The 16,873-nt window shown below is 44.7% G+C and overlaps 1 protein-coding gene and 1 long non-coding RNA gene across 2 annotated transcripts in view; one reads left to right on the top strand and one right to left on the bottom strand.

Annotated features, from left to right (window-relative positions):
* Positions 1 to 6,232, bottom strand: part of LOC308531064 (uncharacterized protein) — a 62,267-nt gene extending 56,035 nt beyond the window's left edge. Inside the window, exon 1 of the mRNA XM_081107913.1 lies at positions 6,160 to 6,232. The gene's annotated coding sequence lies outside the window, so the exon portion shown is untranslated. The remainder of the gene's footprint in view (positions 1 to 6,159) is intronic.
* LOC308531066 lies at positions 6,036 to 16,405 on the top strand. The gene is made up of 3 exons (XR_013996889.1): positions 6,036 to 6,320; positions 6,730 to 6,770; positions 15,457 to 16,405. It is a non-coding gene; the product is annotated as an uncharacterized lncRNA (long non-coding RNA).
* The last annotated feature ends 468 nt before the right edge of the window (positions 16,406 to 16,873 follow it).

Below are 16,873 nucleotides of genomic sequence, written 5' to 3'. Positions count from 1 at the left end.
TCTTGGCCTTTTATTATTATGACTGGAGGGCTGGTGCACAGAATTCGTACACGGGGGAGAGGGGGTGGTGTTCCCCTCAGCCCAGCCTGCACCCTCTCCAATCCAGGAACCCTCAGGAGATGTCCGACTGCTGGGATTGGGCCTAAACCGGCAGTCGGACATCCCTCTCACAATCCTGGACCATTGGCTCCTAATTGCTCACCTGCCTGGTTGCCCCTAACTGCACCCCCCGCTGGCCTGATTGCCCCTCACTGCCTCTGCATGCTGGCCTGATAGCCCCTAACTGCCCCCCCGCTGGCCTGGTTGCCCCTAACTCCCCCCCCCCCGCTGGCCAGGTTGCCCCCAATTGCCCCCCTCTGCTGGCCTGGTCACCCCCAACTGCCCCCCATGTCAGCCTGGTCGCCCCCAACTGCACTCCCCCTGCCTGCCTGCTGCTCCTAACTGCCCCCGCTGGCCTGGTCACCTCTTTCTGCGCCCCTGCCGGCCTGGTTGCCCCCAACTGCCTCCCTCTGGGGGCCTGGTCACCCCTAACTGCCCCCCCCCCACTGGCCTGGTCACCCCAAACTACCCCCCTTGCCAGCCTGGTCACTCCACACAGCCTGCTTGTTCAGTCATTTGGTTGTCCCTCACTAACCCCTTGCCAGCCTGGTCATAGGCAGCCATCTTTGTGAGGGTGTGAGGGTTAATTTGCATATTACCTCTTTATTATATAGGATTCCCTATGCTGTAGCAATTTGTACTTCTTAATCCCTTCAATTTTTCACCCAGCCCCCACAGGGTTTTGATATTATTTGATCACAATCTGCAGTGCATGCTAAAATCAGATGATATCTCCTTCTCAGAATCTTCCAAGCCATGCCATCTGACTTTTATTTGTTTTGCTTTTTTTTGGTTTGTTTTTTCCCCCAAGAATTCAGCACACTCATTGATGCTTGTTCAAGTCCCTCAGGTCCTACAGTCTTCATGGTCTCACTTCTTAATCGCTCACCTGCCTGGTTGCTCCTAACTGCCCCCCCCCCCCCCCCCCGCCCAACGCTGGGAAGAAAGCCCACCCAAAGCAATACAGGCTGTAGACAGTGCCCCCAAGACAAAATGCTATGGTCAGTCAGTACAGGATGTTGTTGGTTCCTCTGTCCTTCAAGTGCACCAAGAGGTCATTGTCTACCTGGAGGAGTTTGTTTCTGAGCCACTGGGTTCTCCAAGTAGTTCCAGACAGTTGAGCTGAAGGAGCAAATCAGTGCCTGGAGACCTCCAGGGTAGGGGCTGCAGCCAGAGTCAAGTCCCCTTTCCCCTGACTTCTTCAATGACCTTTATCACACTTATCTTAGTCTTGTTCCTATTGAGGTTTATCCACCTTCATAAATAGTAAGCAACACAAGAATAGCAACCATGTCACTTTAGTCACTGTATTTTCCCCAAGTACTAGCAAAGGATCTGGCATATTGTATGTTACACGTGTCTGATAATTCAACCTGGAAATTCCATTTCTAGGAATTTATCCTTAGGAAATATTTGTAAAAGTATACAAAGAGATATATGTAAGGAAGTTCATCAAAGAATAATTTATAACCAAAAGTCAGAATACCTAATATAGGCAACAAACCTAAGTAATGTTCCTCTATAGGATGACATATTGTGAAATATTAATGATGATGATATCGGTTCATATTAATTAATGAAGGAAAATACCCACAATAAATTGCCAAGTATGACAGGCAGACTAAAAATATACACAGTGTTGGGAGGAGGCTGACTCTCTCATATGAAAAACACAGGCTTTGTTATCAGGATCCAGGACATGAATCTAAGCTCTGACAATTATCAACTTGGAGATATCTGTTAATGGAAAGGGGACCTGGCCCTGAATGGATCTGCCTACGGCCAGCCAGTAGTGTGTGGGTTCTTGACTTTGTGCAGGAAAAATTTCACAACATAAGCCCAGGTGAATTTTAGAGGATGTATGTTAGAGCTGGGGATGGTGAAACAAGGAATGGCTGAGGACATGAGCCTAGGCTGGGCTGCTCTGGCTCACTAAGAAGTTAGAGAAGCCCTTGATGGTTTGGCTTAGTGGGTAGAACATCGGCCCACGGGCTGAAGGGTCCGGGTTTGATTCCAGTCAAGGGCATGTACCTGGGTTGCACACTGGATCCTAAGCCCTGGTCAGGATACATGCAGGAGGCAACCAATGTATGTTTCTCTTTTGCATGGATGTGTTCTCTCTCTGTGTGTCTCTCCCCCTCCCTTCCACTCTCTCTAACAATCAATGGGAAAGTGTCCTCAGGTGAGGATTAATAAAACAAAAACTCAGAGGAAAGGGGATCTTGGGGACAGGTTGGGAGGGTGGGGGGAGCGGGGTTACCCGGGATGAATTGCTGCTACCCATTGCTCTCCTGGTTACAATCCTCCTGGGGTCCCTTAGAGTGCAGGAAATGCATGGCTGTGGGGAAAAGGTGGGAGAGGTAAGGGGTGTGCTCCTGGGAGGGAGCTGGGACCTTGGTTTTGAGGGCTCGCTGTGTCGAGGAGGTCTTAGGGGAGGATCTCAATAGAATATTCATCAACTCTATGCTTATGTACCAAAATGAGGTTTATTCTCCTAACTTCATCTGTTCTTGGCTATAGTTGGCAAATGGCACTAATTGGATTTCTGCTGTCTGTCTCCCCAAGGATGGTGATTTAAGCTATTTACCCTCTCTCTGGTTGGGAAGAAATGCAAACCATTTATTCTCAAGTGTCCCTGGCTTACGGAAGATAGGATTTACTAGAAGGCCACAAACTGCTTGGCATCTAGATATTCAAGATCAGTGGTTCTCAACCTTCCTAATGCCGAGACCCTTTAATACAGTTCCTCATGTTGTGGTGACCCCCAACCATAAAATTATTTTCGTTGATACTTCATAACTGTAATTTTGCTACTGTTATGAATCGTCATGTAAATATCTGATATGCAGGATGTATTTTCATTGTTACAAATTGAACATAATTAAAGCATAGTGATTAATCACAAAAACAATATGTAATTATATATGTGTTTTCCGATGGTCTTAGGTGACCCCTGTGAAAGGGTCATTCGACCCTCAAAGGGGTCGCAACCCACAGGTTGAGAACCGCTGTTCTAGATGGCTACAAACTGTTGTTTAACTATATGTCCCAGTTTCCCTATTCAGCTTTGTCCTGGCTTACTAGCCTGTCTCACTTTGGACATGTTACTTAATTTTCAATGCCTGTTTCTGTCTAAACTATGGGGAGAATAATAACAGTATCTATCTTACAGGGATGTTATTAATGCTAATATAATACATATAAAATACATATAGCCCTGGCCGGGTAGCTCAGTTGATTAGAGTATTGTCCTGATATGCCAAGCTTTTGAGTTCAATCCCTGGTCAGAGCACATACAAGAATCAACCAAATGAATGCATAAATAAGTAAAACAACAAATCAATCTCTCTCTCTCTTAACTCAATCAATAAAAGTCTTTAAAAGTAAAAATAAATACATATACTTAAAATAGCTTATTATAAGCACTTAATAAAATAAACATTACATGCCTCTTATTCTATTAAAGAAAATATCTTAAATAATATTTAATTTAAAATGTTTATATTATCTGTACTAATTTTCTTTAGTAACTTTAATACTAGGATACCCATCTCTTTTTGTCTTATAGTAAACTTTTAGAGATTTTCCAAGATTGCTCTTTACAACAAATTTTAAAACTAGGCTTAAGAATGTAATTTTTCTTAATTAATAATATTAGCAAAAAAATGCACAAAAATGAAGAAATGGCGCAAAGCCCCTCTTGCTCTCCATCCCTAGCATCTCCAAGAGATAGCATTTGGCATTATAAAACTCAAGAAATTTTATTTGATAAGGTGTCATACTGAACATAGAAATATTTGACCAAGTTCTTCTGTATAACATGTCTGAATATATCACTATCACTTTTTCTCCCGTTATTGTAAATCTGTACTTAGACGTAACTTTGAACCATTAAAAAAAAGTCTCTAATTCTAAAAGGTTATCTTGATAACTTGTTGTCATAAGGTGTAAATTCTTGAAAGACTTTTCATATTAGAGGGGAACCACTGCACTTCCTTTTACTCTATATAGGCATAGAAATATAATAAATTTTATGACTGCACTGGGTTCCTTTTTCAAAGTGTTGGAAAGTCTTTATCTCCTTAAATAATTTTTGTGATTCTATTTTGCAAAGTCAACAGGTACACAGAAAAATATTTGGAAAGACAAACATCAAGATAGTAATATTCATTAACTCTGGATGGTGGGACTATGGGCAATTTAAATGTTCTTTAAAAGTTCTTAGGTCTTGCCCTGACTGGTTTCACTTGCTTTGGCTTGGTGGATAGAGTGTCGGCCTCCAGACAGAAGGGTCCCAGGTTCGACTCTGGTCAAGGGCACATGCCGGGGTTGTAGGCTCAATCCCCAGTAGGGGCTGTGAAGGAGGCAGCCAATCAATGATTCTTTCTTATCATTGATGTTTCTCTCTTTCCCTCTCCCTTCCTCTCTAAAATTAATAAAAAACATTAAAAAAGTTCTTAGGTCTCTATATTTTTTCCTTTCTACACTAAACCTGCATTAATTTTATCATCAGAAACAAAAATTAAACTATTTCCATAAAAATAAAATAAAAAACAGAGTTGGGGAGAAATGTTGAGTCTATAGGCCTGTGAAATGAATGGAGTGTGATTTATTTAATAATCTTCAATTGTTAGGCACTAATTTATATAAGATTATCTCAAAGAACATTCTCATATATCTAGACCAGTGGATCTGAATCTTTCTGGGTCATTTTTGATAATCTCATTAAATTATAAACTTTCTCTCAGAAAAATGGCACATTAACAAATATATACAATTTTTTACATACTATTTAGAGGGGTTTCTGGTTCCCTGAAAGCCCCAAACTGATCAAATTATCTCTGGTTAAGAATTCCTGTTCTAGACCATTTGAGCATCTCATTTTTTAAAACTAGAAAGTGCCCAACAAAATTAGATTGATGTTTTAATTTTTCCTGATCTATTGGAGTGGACAGGGAACTGCCCCAAATTATCACATAACAACAAATAGCAAATATTTATTACGTACTTATGAAGTATCAGGCACTGTTCTAAGAGTTTTACAAAGAGTTATAAAAAGAAAATTAATGGCAATTATCTGCCAAATGAGTATGTGCATATAGGCACTAGGGAGGGAACATAGGTATCAATTCAATGGACAGGTCATTTAAGAAGGAAGTAAATATTCCCATGTCCTAACAAAAATACAGTTCACAGAACAAGAGGAAATACCCAGGAACCTTGACCTTGAATTTTAAATGGGCAATAGAAATTCATTCCTCCTCCTTATCCTCAGAGCCCTTTTCTTAGAATTGATAGGACTGGGGAAGTAGGTAATCTTAAAACAGGCTTTTCTTGGATCCCAGCCCAGTCTGGCTAAATCAGGGCAAATCACAACCACACCGGTCCTCACCATCCACACAAATTCAGAGTGAGGTAAGAGGGTGAGTACTGTTGACACTTAGAGAAAGGCCAGGCCAGGGATGGAAACTTCGGAGCAGTGTCCTGGAGGGAACTCCGTGGTTCTGAAACCTGCCGTTGGACCCCTCAGAGGTGTGTGTGTGTGTGTGTGTGTGTGTGTGTGTGTGTGCCCGCGCGCACGCGCGCTCCTGAGGATGAAGTGCGGTGGGATTACGCCCAGGGTCAGCAGAGTGACACGTTCACTTCCAACAATCTTATCCCAAGATCGGGTCTTTTGCTGGAAAACTTTCCACTACTGGGGCCATTTCTCTGCAGCTGGGCTGGTGCAGCTAGAGGGCAGAGATTCAGCTGTGACGTTAAGGATCGTAGTCACACAGTCCACGGCCATCTCCGTCACACAAGAACCTTCACCCAATTCAGTCACACCAACACCATCGCCCACTAGCTGCGGACTCACTACGGCACATCGTCCTGGTGCCACACCTGGCCCGCGCCGCCACCCACTCACACACAGCTACGCCACCGCGGTCTCACGCACACTCCGCCAGGCGTGCGGAGCTCCCAACGCCCTGCGGTGAGGCCACGCCTTTGCTATCCCCGCGGGCTGCAGCGCCTTCCCTACGGATGGCCAGAGCTAACGCTCCCGCCAGGACTGCTCACCTGGACTCCGAACCGTTTTCACAGTGATGCCCACAGGAAGCGAGCGCGGGGCAGCCCGAGGCCTAAGGGGCCGCACGCAGGGGTTGCTGGGATCTTCGGCTCAGCACTAAATGCGCAGGCGTGGCCTACCCCAGAAGGTGGAGCTTCAGTCCCGCCCTTGGGTTAAGTGAGCCAAGATCCGCTCGCGCCCCAGCAAGGGTGGGGGTCCTGGATCTTTCCTAAGTTGCTGCAGGCTCCTTAAAGGGGGGTAGCGCGTAGTGGGGCCAGCGGGGGCGTTCTGTGAGTGACCAAGCCGGCGCTGTGTGTCTGTCTTTGCGGTGATTCTGGGTGCGACTTTTTTCCACAGATGTAGCTGGTGTGTGTTTGAGAGGTTGCGATGGCGGGATGGGAATGTGGTTTGTGAAGATTTTATGACTGTGTGTGGGGCTGTGTAGAACAGAATGCTGGGGTGGGGGCAGGAGGGCCTCTGAGATAATGGGATTGAGTACAGGGAATTGTGTTTTGGTGAACCTGTAATTGATTCTGAACATTCATGTGGCGTGGTTTCGATAGATTTGTTTTCCTCTGCAGACCATGGTGTGAGTCTGAGAAACAGCCCACCTGATTGTGTGGTGAGTATATGCGCTTCTGATGTAATCTTGCAGAACTGTGGCAGGATGGCTATCTGGGTGATGGATGTGACCCAGAGCCTCACTCTCCACAAATAGAGAAAAGAATGTTGCATCTAGAAGCATAAACTTTACTGATGGATTTAGTGGGGCGGGGAAAAAACCTGATATTTCTGGATAATTATGTATTTGTTTTACATTTAATCACAGATTCATTATGGGGAAGAATGTGAATAAGCATAACTTTAAAAATAAGTTTTCAAAGGTAATCCCTGTTATGCAGCAATTGATTTTCTTCTGCCCCAGATTCCCATGAGTGGGTGTTCCCTCTTTCTTAGTATTAAGGGGATTTTGTTGGGAAGATTTAAGACGCCCTAGACTAAGTTTTTCGCTTTTTAAAATCTATATATATATATATATAAAAGCCTAATATGCTAATTATTCCTCCCACCTTCTACCCTCTGCCAGTTACTATGATGTTCACTGACCCACCAGGGGGCAGACGCTCCAACAGTAGGCAGATCAGGACTGGTTGAGGCAGACCAGACATGCCCTGGAGCCCGCCCATTGTCCCTCCTGTTAGAAATGCTCTCAATGATGTCGTAGGAATGAGACAAACACTCGAAACTGAATGGGCAAGGCAAATTTACTTTTGTGCAGAAGGGTGCTCCTGCCTGCAAATCACGGGCAAAAGCACACTGAATGGGAAGTCTGTTCTGGTTTTATTTCCTGACTCGGGGTCTGCCCTGCTCCTCACTCTGAACTCTGACCTGATTGGTCCGGGTTCAGAGCTCAGATTCCCATTATTATGCCATTGGCTAATTCAGAGCAAGGGGAAAGTAAGGCAAAGCCTAAGATGGTGGCCCCCTGAGAGCCTGAAGGTCATGTCAAAATCGAAGAACCTAAGATGGCAACCCCCTGAAAGAATCTGAAGGTCATATCAAAATGGCAGGACCTAAGATGGCAGTGAGCTCCTTTCTTTGACAGAAAGATCCCTGGTTCACTCTCACATTCCCCAGCACCCAGTGGGATCCCTCGGCCTGGCCTGCGCCCTCTCGCAACCCGGGACCCCTCAGGGGATGTTGGGGAGCTGGTTTTGGCCAGATCCCGCAGGCCAGGCCAAGGGACCCCACCAGTACACGGATTCTAGTATTTTATAAAGTTGTTGTAAACACTGAATTAGTGAGCCGTTGCTCTTAGGGAAACAGAGTTAGTTTCCTGCAAGCATCTAGTCACAACATTTTCATCAATACATAACCTGTTTTATGTGTTTCTTTTAACACACTCTTCTCATAGATTTTTTTATTTCTTTAACATTGAACTCACGACCAACAGCACTATAACTCATGCCTGAATGAAGCTTACCTAACATATTTTCTCTGTAAGGCACATTACAGCCTTCTTGTGCTTAGGAGCACTAGACATCACTTTAACTCTATGCTTGGGGGCACTTTAAACAGCAGGATCACCAACAAAAGGCACAAAAGTGAGAAAACATGGTACTAAATAGACTGTGAAAAAAGACAGTTGTTTATAGTATAAGAGCCTAAATAAGGCAGAGGGTTGCCTTGAGTTCAGCTGAGAAATGTGAGTCAGGGGACTCATTTTTTTTATCACTCCATGAATGACCACAAAAGTGCTGTGAATATTGACTTTGAGATTACAAATAAATGTTAGCAAGTGGGTAAGTCTATAAATATGAAAATCCACAAATTATGAGGTTTGACTCTATATATTATCTGGTCCTTTACAGAAAAAGTTTGCCAGGCCCTATTTTAGAGTAGATCCCTTCTAATTATACAATTAGAGTGTTTAAAAACTACTTGAAACAATTATTTTCCCTCTGTCATCAATAACTTATGAAATTGATTATAACCCATTAAGTAAATAAAAATCCATAAACAAGAGAAAAGGGAGTAAAAAAGGAAAGCTCTTTTTTATGGAATGCCAGCTATTTAGTTTGATTTTACATGGCTTTGTGAACTCTGCTTCAAATACACTTAGTATATTTTGTTTTGATGAGGACGTTGTACAGTATGGTGTTTTCCTTTAAGTTCAATGTCATTTCTATCATCTCTCATGCCAACTATCACCTAGAGTTCAGTAAGAGTGACATTGTTAGAATGGCTATATTTTCATGGCATGAAGGCTAGCCATGGTACAATAAAATAACACAATTTATCAGGCAATACTGAGTTTTCTTTGAAGTCAGTCTCCATCTGATTTCTTTCAGAGTTTCATGTTTGACTTGCCTGCTCATGACCAGCTCTTCTGCTTCTTTCTAAATTCTTGACACTCACAGTGCCACCCTCATTGGTGGAAACAAGGTGCCTGGGAAATAGCTTTTCCAAACCTGGTCAATAGCTGGGCAAATGAATTCTAATTATGGAAGCAGTGCTGGTAGCTTGTGTGCATCCGCAAGTGCATTACTACTGAAGTGCTGGCTTAAGTCTATGTGGTTGCTGGGTCCCTGTTCAGGGAGGGAGGGTGCTGCTGCATTGGTCATTCCTTAGATATAGATTGCCTGGACTAAACCTCATATTTACTTATTAAAGGGTTCTGCACCCAATCCCCATACTCTTTGGGGAGCAGGGTTTCTACACACCAACAAGCAATTCTAGCTTGTTATCCTACAATTTAATTCAATTCTAACACTATCTACCTGGAGATAGTGTCAAATCCCACAGGTTAAGGGCTCAGTCCTATAAGAATGCCCCCACCCAACGCACACACTTCACATGCCAGTTGCTGTGCTTTTGACCAACCAAGTGTAGATTGGAGGTTCCAACAAATGCCTCTCTGGTTTTGATTAATTTGCTAGAGTGGGTCACATAATTCACAGAAACATTTGTTAAAAAGAAACAACAGCCCTGGCCAGGGTGACTCCATTGGTTGGAGTGTCATCCCACACACTGAAGGGTTGTGGTTCAATTCCCAGTCAGGGCACATATCCAGGTTGTGGGTTTGATCCCTGGTCAGGGCGTGTACAGGAGGCAACCAATTGATGCTTCTTCTCTGTCCCTCTCCCTTCCTCTCTAACATCAAAAAAATAATATTTTTTATTGATTTCAAAGAGGGAGAGGGAGAGAGATAGAAACATCAATGATGAGAGAGAATCATTGATAGGCTGCCTCCTGCATGCTCCCTACTGGGGATCCAGCCTGCAACCCGGGCATGTGCCCCTGACCAGAATCAAACCCAGGACTCTTCAGTCTGCAGGCCGGGGCTCTATCCACTGAGCAAAACCAGTTAGGGCAATAAAGTAACATGTTTTTTAAAAGGTGACTTGTGGGCTTTGGAGGAACAAGAGTGAGGAAGGAAGAAAGGAAGAGAGGAAAGGAGAGAAAGAGAAAGGAAGAGAGAAAGAGGGGGAGGGAAGGAGAGAAAAAAAAAAGGATTAGAGCATTGGGCCATGCACTGGAGGGTCACTGGTTTGATTCCTGGCCAAAGGCATGTACCTGGGTTGTGGATTTGATCTCTGTCCGGTCGGGGCATGTATGGGAAGCAAACAATCAATGAACTGATGTTTCTTTCTGCTCCCTCTTCCCCCCTCCCATCTTCTCTCCCACTCTCCCTAAAACCCAATGGAAAAAGTATCCTCATGTGAGGATTAACAGCAACAACAAAAAGAAACAACAGGACCTTGGCCAATTTGGCTTAGTTGGTTGAGATTCATCCCATGCATCAAAAGGTTGATGTTTTTGGCCCTCACCAATTTTGCTCAGTAGTTAGAGTATCAGCCTGTGGATCCAAGGGTCCCTATACCATTCCCGGTAAAGAGCATGTACCTCGGTTGCAGGCTCCATCCCTGGCCTGGGTCAGGGTGTGTTTGGGAGGCAACATCAATGTTTCTCTCTCTCTCTTTCTCTCTTTCTCCCTCACTCCCTCCTTTACACTTTCTCTCTTAAAAAAAAAAAAAATCAATGGAAAAATATCCTTGGGTGAGGATCTTAAAAAAAGGTCTATGGTTTTTATTCCTGGTCAGGGCATATACCCAGATTGCAAGCTCCATGTTCTACATTAAAATTACAGTGACTGGAGAATGAGAGAGAGAACAGTTAGCCATGTTCTGTGGAACCCCAGAACTCTAGGAGCCCTGACTTCTTATTTACACACTAGAGGCCCAGTGCACGAAATTTGTGCACTGTGGGGGCAGGGGGTTCCTTAGTCCTGCCTGTGCCCTCTCACAGTTTGGGAGCCCCGCAATCAATTGCCCCTAAGAGGTAGATCCTGCCCACCTGCCACATCACCGCCACGGGGTAGCCTGGGTCTCCCTCTTTGGGGCAATTATGGAGCCCCCACCCCCGATTGATCACCCCACTGGCCAGTGGTCTAGGACTCCCTCTGCAGGGCAATCATGCACCCCGCAGAGGGAGGCCCCACCCACCCGCCGCAGCCCACCAGTCAGTGGCCTGGGCTTCCCTCTTTGGGGCAATCGTGGAGCCCCCAGATTGATTGATTGCCCCACCGGCCAGTGGCCTGGGCCTCCCTCTGCAAGGTAAGCATGGGGCGATGGCTGGATCCCTGACCAATCGCATAGCACTCGCCTTGGCTGGCCTGGCACCAGTGGGTGTCATAGCGTGGTCATCCGGGAGGTCGTCCGGATGGTTGTTCTGCTGTTTGGTCATTCAGTCTATTTGCATATTACACTTTTATTATTATAGATTAGAGGCCCAGTGCATAAAATTCATGCACTCAGGATGCGTGGGTTCCTCAGCCCAGCCTGTGCCCTCTCACAGACTTGGAGCCATGCAATCAATCGCCCCAAAGAGGGAGGCCCACCACCTGCTACAGCCTGCTGGTCAGTAGCCTGGGCCTCCCTCTTTGGGGCGATCGTGCAGCCCCCGATTGATCGATTGCCCCGCCAGCTGGTGGCCTGGGCCTCCCTCTGCAGGGTGATCATGGCGCGATGGCCATGATCACGGGGCAATGGGTGTGGTCATCCAGATGGTGGTTCTGCTGTTCTGTCATTCAGTCGATTTGCGTATTACACTTTTATTATTATAGACTAGAGGCCCGATGCACAAAATTCATGCAAGGGCCTTGGCCCCAGCCCCCACCCACTGCCGCTGTCACGGCCGGGGGCCTCTGCTACCTCTGCTGCAGCCCCCACCAACTGAGGCTTTGTCTGGAAGGAAGGACATCTGGAAGGACATCTGGTCTAATTAGCATATTACTCTTTTATTATTATGGATGAGTTTTGTGGACTCTGTTGGACCTATCCTAGAACAAGCTGTTCCTAGCCTTCTCCCATCCTCTTTGTCTGTAGCTAATGTAAATTTTTCAGAATAGCTTACATCTTTCTCCCCTGTACATGATGTACAAAACCACTTGCAAAACTCGGAGATGATGGACACATTTGTCTTTTCTATTTAGCCATGCTGCTGATGGCTTATGCTCCATGCCCTAAATCAGCTTTATTTATTTATTTATTGTTTGTTTGTTTGTTTGTTTACTAGCAATGGCCTAATAAACCCTTTTCTTTAAAAGGACTTTCAGCTTTGGAAGTTAAAATTTTTGTTTAATAGCAGTTTCAATCTTCCCCAGGAAGTCAAATCTAGAATTTTCTGGTCAGCACCAGTAAGTTATTCTGCCTAAATAGCCCTTTTTGTCCCTGAAAAGGAGGTGACCTTGCTTGAAATAATTTATTTTTCTCATTTATTACTTCTTTGTTCCACCTCCCACCCTGCTTTAAAACCTTCCATTTTCTACAGTCTTCAGCACTCTTTTCTATTTGCTAGATTTGATGCTCCCTGAATCATGAAGCATTGAATAAATCCAATTAGATTTCCAAGCTTACTCAGTCAAATTTTTGTCATTTAACACATTTTACTTTCTGGATTACTGGTTTGTTATAAAAGGATATAACTTAGAAAGAGCCACATGGAAGAGATGCATAGGGAAAGGCCTGGGGAAAGCTCCATGCCCTCTCCAAGTGTGCCACTCTCTCTCCATCTGCACATGTTCACCAGCCCAGAAGCTCTTGGGCCCTTGTCCTTTTGGATTTTTATGAAGGTTTCATTTCATAGGAATGATTGACCAAATCATTGGTCATTAGTGATTGAACCAACCTCCTGCTCTTCTCCCCTCCCTGAAGGTCAGTCAGGTGGGACTAAAAGAGCCAACCTTCTAATCACATGGTTGATTTTCCTGGCAACCAGCCCCCATCCTTAAGTGTTCCAATAGTCATCTCATTCAGATAGCAAGAGAAACCATGATCCCTCTCATCACAGGAAATTCCAGGGGTTTTAGAAACTCTGTGTCAGAAAGAGTAGGGAAGACCAAATATAATCCTATTTAACAGTGGTTCTCAACCTTCCTAATGCCATGACCCTTTAATATAGTTCCTCATGTTGTGGTGACCTCCAACCATAAAATTATTTTTGTTGCTACTTCATAACTGTAATTTTGCTACTGTTATGAATTGTAATGTAAATATCTGATATGCTATATGTGTTTTCCGATGGTCATGACCCACAGGTTGAGAACTGCTGCTATATAATCGACACTAATAAAAGACAAACATGCAAATTGACCGTACCTTTGCTACGCCTTAAGCCATGCCATCAGCCAATCAGAGTGACTATATGCAAATTAACCCAACCAAGATGGCGGCCAGCAGCCATGGAGTTGGATCGAGCAGGAGGCTTGGCTTTCCTGCGGCTGGCTCTGAGCTCCACTCAAAGCAACAAAGTTTCAATTATAGAAGGTAAATAAACCCCAGATACCTGCTTTCAGCTGGCCATGGCCACAGAGCTGGAGAGAGCAGGAGGCTTCCCTCCCACCTGCCGCATGCAGCTCAGAGCTCCACTGAAAGCAACAAAGTTTCAATTATAGAAGGTAAATAACTCCCAGAATAAAAGAAAAAAAGAAAAGGCTGGGAGCTTCCATCGCTGGGGGCTTGGCCAGCCTGAAAACGGCCCTCAGCCCCTCACCCATACTGGCCAGGCACTCCAGTGGGGACCCCCACCCTGAAGGGGGTGTGACCCGCCTGCAAACATCCATCAGCCCCTCACCCAGGCTGGCCAGGCACCCCAGCAGGACCCCCACCCTGATCTGGGACACCCTTCAGGGCAAACTAGCCAGTCCCCACCCATGCACCAGGCCTCTGTCCTATATAATAAAAGGGTAATATGCAAACTGACCCTAACAGCAGAACGACTGGGAATGACTGGTCACTATGACACACACTGACCACCAGGGGGCAGATGCTCAATGCAGGAGATGCCCCCTGGTGGTCAGTGCACTTCCACAGGGGGAGCTCTGCTCAGCCACAAGCCAGGCTGACGGCTGCCAGTACAGCGGTGGTGGTGGGAGCTTCTCCCGCCACCTCAGCAGCGCTAAGGATGTCCGACAGCAGCTTAGGCCTGCTCCCCGCTGACAAGTGGACATCCCCCGAGGACCCCCGGGCTGCCAGAGGGATGTCTGACTGACAGCTTGGGCCCGATACCCCAGGGGGCGGGCCTAAGCCAGTGGGTGGACATCCTCCAAGGGGTCCCAGACTGCAAGAGGGCATAGGCTGGGCTGAGGGACCCGCTCAAGTGCACAAATTTTTGTGCACCTGGCCTCTAGTAAAGAGCTAATATGCTAATTAGACCAAACAGTAGAATGACCATCTGGACAACCTTCCGGACGAAGCCAGGGCTGCGAGGGCCAAGCCCCTTGCATGAATTTTGTGCATCAAGCCTCTAGTTTTTATTATAAATCACAATGTCACACTCTCCATCATTATTACTGCCATGAGCAGGTAGGCTTCTGAGTGTGAAGTGCTCTTCAGGACTGCCAGGTCAAGGCATTCTCTTAGTTACTTCAAAGACTATTGGAAAGTGCAACTGTATTTGTATCTTTACAACAATGTATTCACATATTATTTAATGCAATGAAAGAAAGCGATACAAACCAGTTGAACATAGCAATGTACAAAGGATATGAATAGATAGTTAATAAAAGAAACATGTATTGCTAATAAGCATACAAACTTAAATTAGAAGAAATATCTCAAAGGTGTCAGTTAAAATAAATCCTTTTAAATCAGGCAGAGAAATTTTTAAAAAATGAAGAACACCCGGGTAGGCATGTGTCAAACGTTCAAAAATAACAGAAGTCACTGAAGTATTAATTAGTAAAAGTTTGTTGTGTACATACCTAAAAGACAGTTTGCAAACCAGGAGCACCCAAACCAAAACATAGATTGAGGCTCAATGGTATATTGTTATAAAGCAATTGAAATAGTGAGAAAGCAGTGAATGTTTATTCTTCATAGTGATTTGTTATAAGGCACAGTAATATTGCAGGTTTGGTTCTAGACCACTGCAATAAAGTGAGTCACACAATTTTTTTCCCCCAGGTCATGTAAAAGTTATGTTTACACTATACTGTAGTCTCTTAAGAGTGCAATAATTACATTATGTCTAAAAAAATCAATGTGCATATCTTACTTAAAGATACTGTGGATAAAAATGGGGCTCTATAGTAAATCCGACAAGTCCAGTGACAGAGAATAACCTCACAGGGTGATCCCATCATAAATTCCTAATTTGCAGGTCATAGTGGGTAGTCATACCACAAGCATATAACTTTTTTAGCAAAAGGCTTATCTTTGCCTTAAGCAAGAGCTGTCCATTGTTTCTGTGCACTTTTCAGAAATGTAACTGATATCAATGTAATTAACCTGGTTATTAATTAACAGGGAAGAAACAAAGGAAGGGCCAAACTCACTCATGCCCAGTAAGATCTGGGTTACTTAGGGAAGATAACTACCTGTCAGTCGCACCTGGGAGCAAGTCATTGGCCCGAATGGGCATGGCCACTGCAAGGGCAGAAAATCTGAGATACTTAATTTCCTGGACAAAGGAGTTCCCTCTCTTGTGTGCTGGGCTCCTGGCTCTCTTGTTGCAGGGGGCTTGTTCCTCTGCATTTGCCCACATGGCTCATGACCATGTGGACTGCACACACAATTGACTGATGGACTGGAACTAGACTGATGCTGTGTGGGACTCCAGCACACAGTGGAACTCTGGAGTGGAAACTCTGGACAACGGCTTTGCTTTTAGCTCTGCTGGATCCCCAGCTGCACCTATTTCAGGACTGGTGTAAGGGAAATGTAACTCCACGCAACCCGAGGGATGTAATTCCATGCAAATAAAGCTTTCTGCCACATCTCATCCTACCATGGAGGCGTCCAGAAATGCTTATTCCAGCTCCACCCCAAGAACCCCACTCCCACTAGCAACAAAGAAAGGCAATCCACACAGTTCTCCAGTAACAGAATGGCAACAGATTTGACCAGAATGGACTTGTGGAATGCATGGAAAACATCCTCTCGCAGTCTCCAGCACTTGAAGAATGAAACAGCAGAAGAGGTAGAGGCTGACCAAGACTTTGGGAAGCTTGATGAGAAATGGAATTTAGCTTCTCTATTTTGGAAATTCTATAATTCATCTTTCTCTCTCTTCCATATTCTGATTCCTGTGTGGGAAATTTGCTGCCTTTTCTCTGACTGTTGCCACCACCTGTTTCAGACCCAATTAGTTTGTTTTCGAAATCAGTGAATTTTACTACATGCCTGTCTCCGTGAAAGTGTGTCTCTTAAAGTATCAGTGTGCTTGCCAATAAAGAAGCCTTTGTTTCTAAAATTTATGGAATGTGTTTACCAATCTAGGATATGCTAATTGCTCACTTTTAACTTTTTCTCCCTATCTTATCCCTCCAGAGTTTAGCAATTCTTAATAAGTCATGGCAATACATTTCTTTGCATATGTCCAATAAGACCAGTTCCAAATTATGTGATCTTATTGACTAAGACTTTGACTAGAATGCTGTGTCTCACAGAAACATGCCTGGATTCTGATGTCACCAGAAAGCCTTAAGGGATTGAGATTAACTCTCAAAACTGATCCAAACTGATCAAAACCACTTGCAGAAATGGCCTGATCATGTGGTTCATGGCAATCTTTCCAGGGAAGGACCAAAGGTTGCTTTCCTGAAAGATGACAATAAATTAACATCAAGATATCTTTGGAGATCTCAAGGACTTAAGGGCATGACCCAAACCTGCAGATATTCCTGGCACAACCTGGTGCACCTATTTCAGGACTGGTTTAAGG

Source organism: Myotis nattereri (genome assembly GCF_964212035.1).
Source record: "Myotis nattereri genome assembly, chromosome: 15".
NCBI lineage: Eukaryota > Metazoa > Chordata > Mammalia > Chiroptera > Vespertilionidae > Myotis > Myotis nattereri.
Note: the sequence above shows the minus strand (reverse complement) of the source record. Positions and strands in the feature narration are given on the sequence as shown.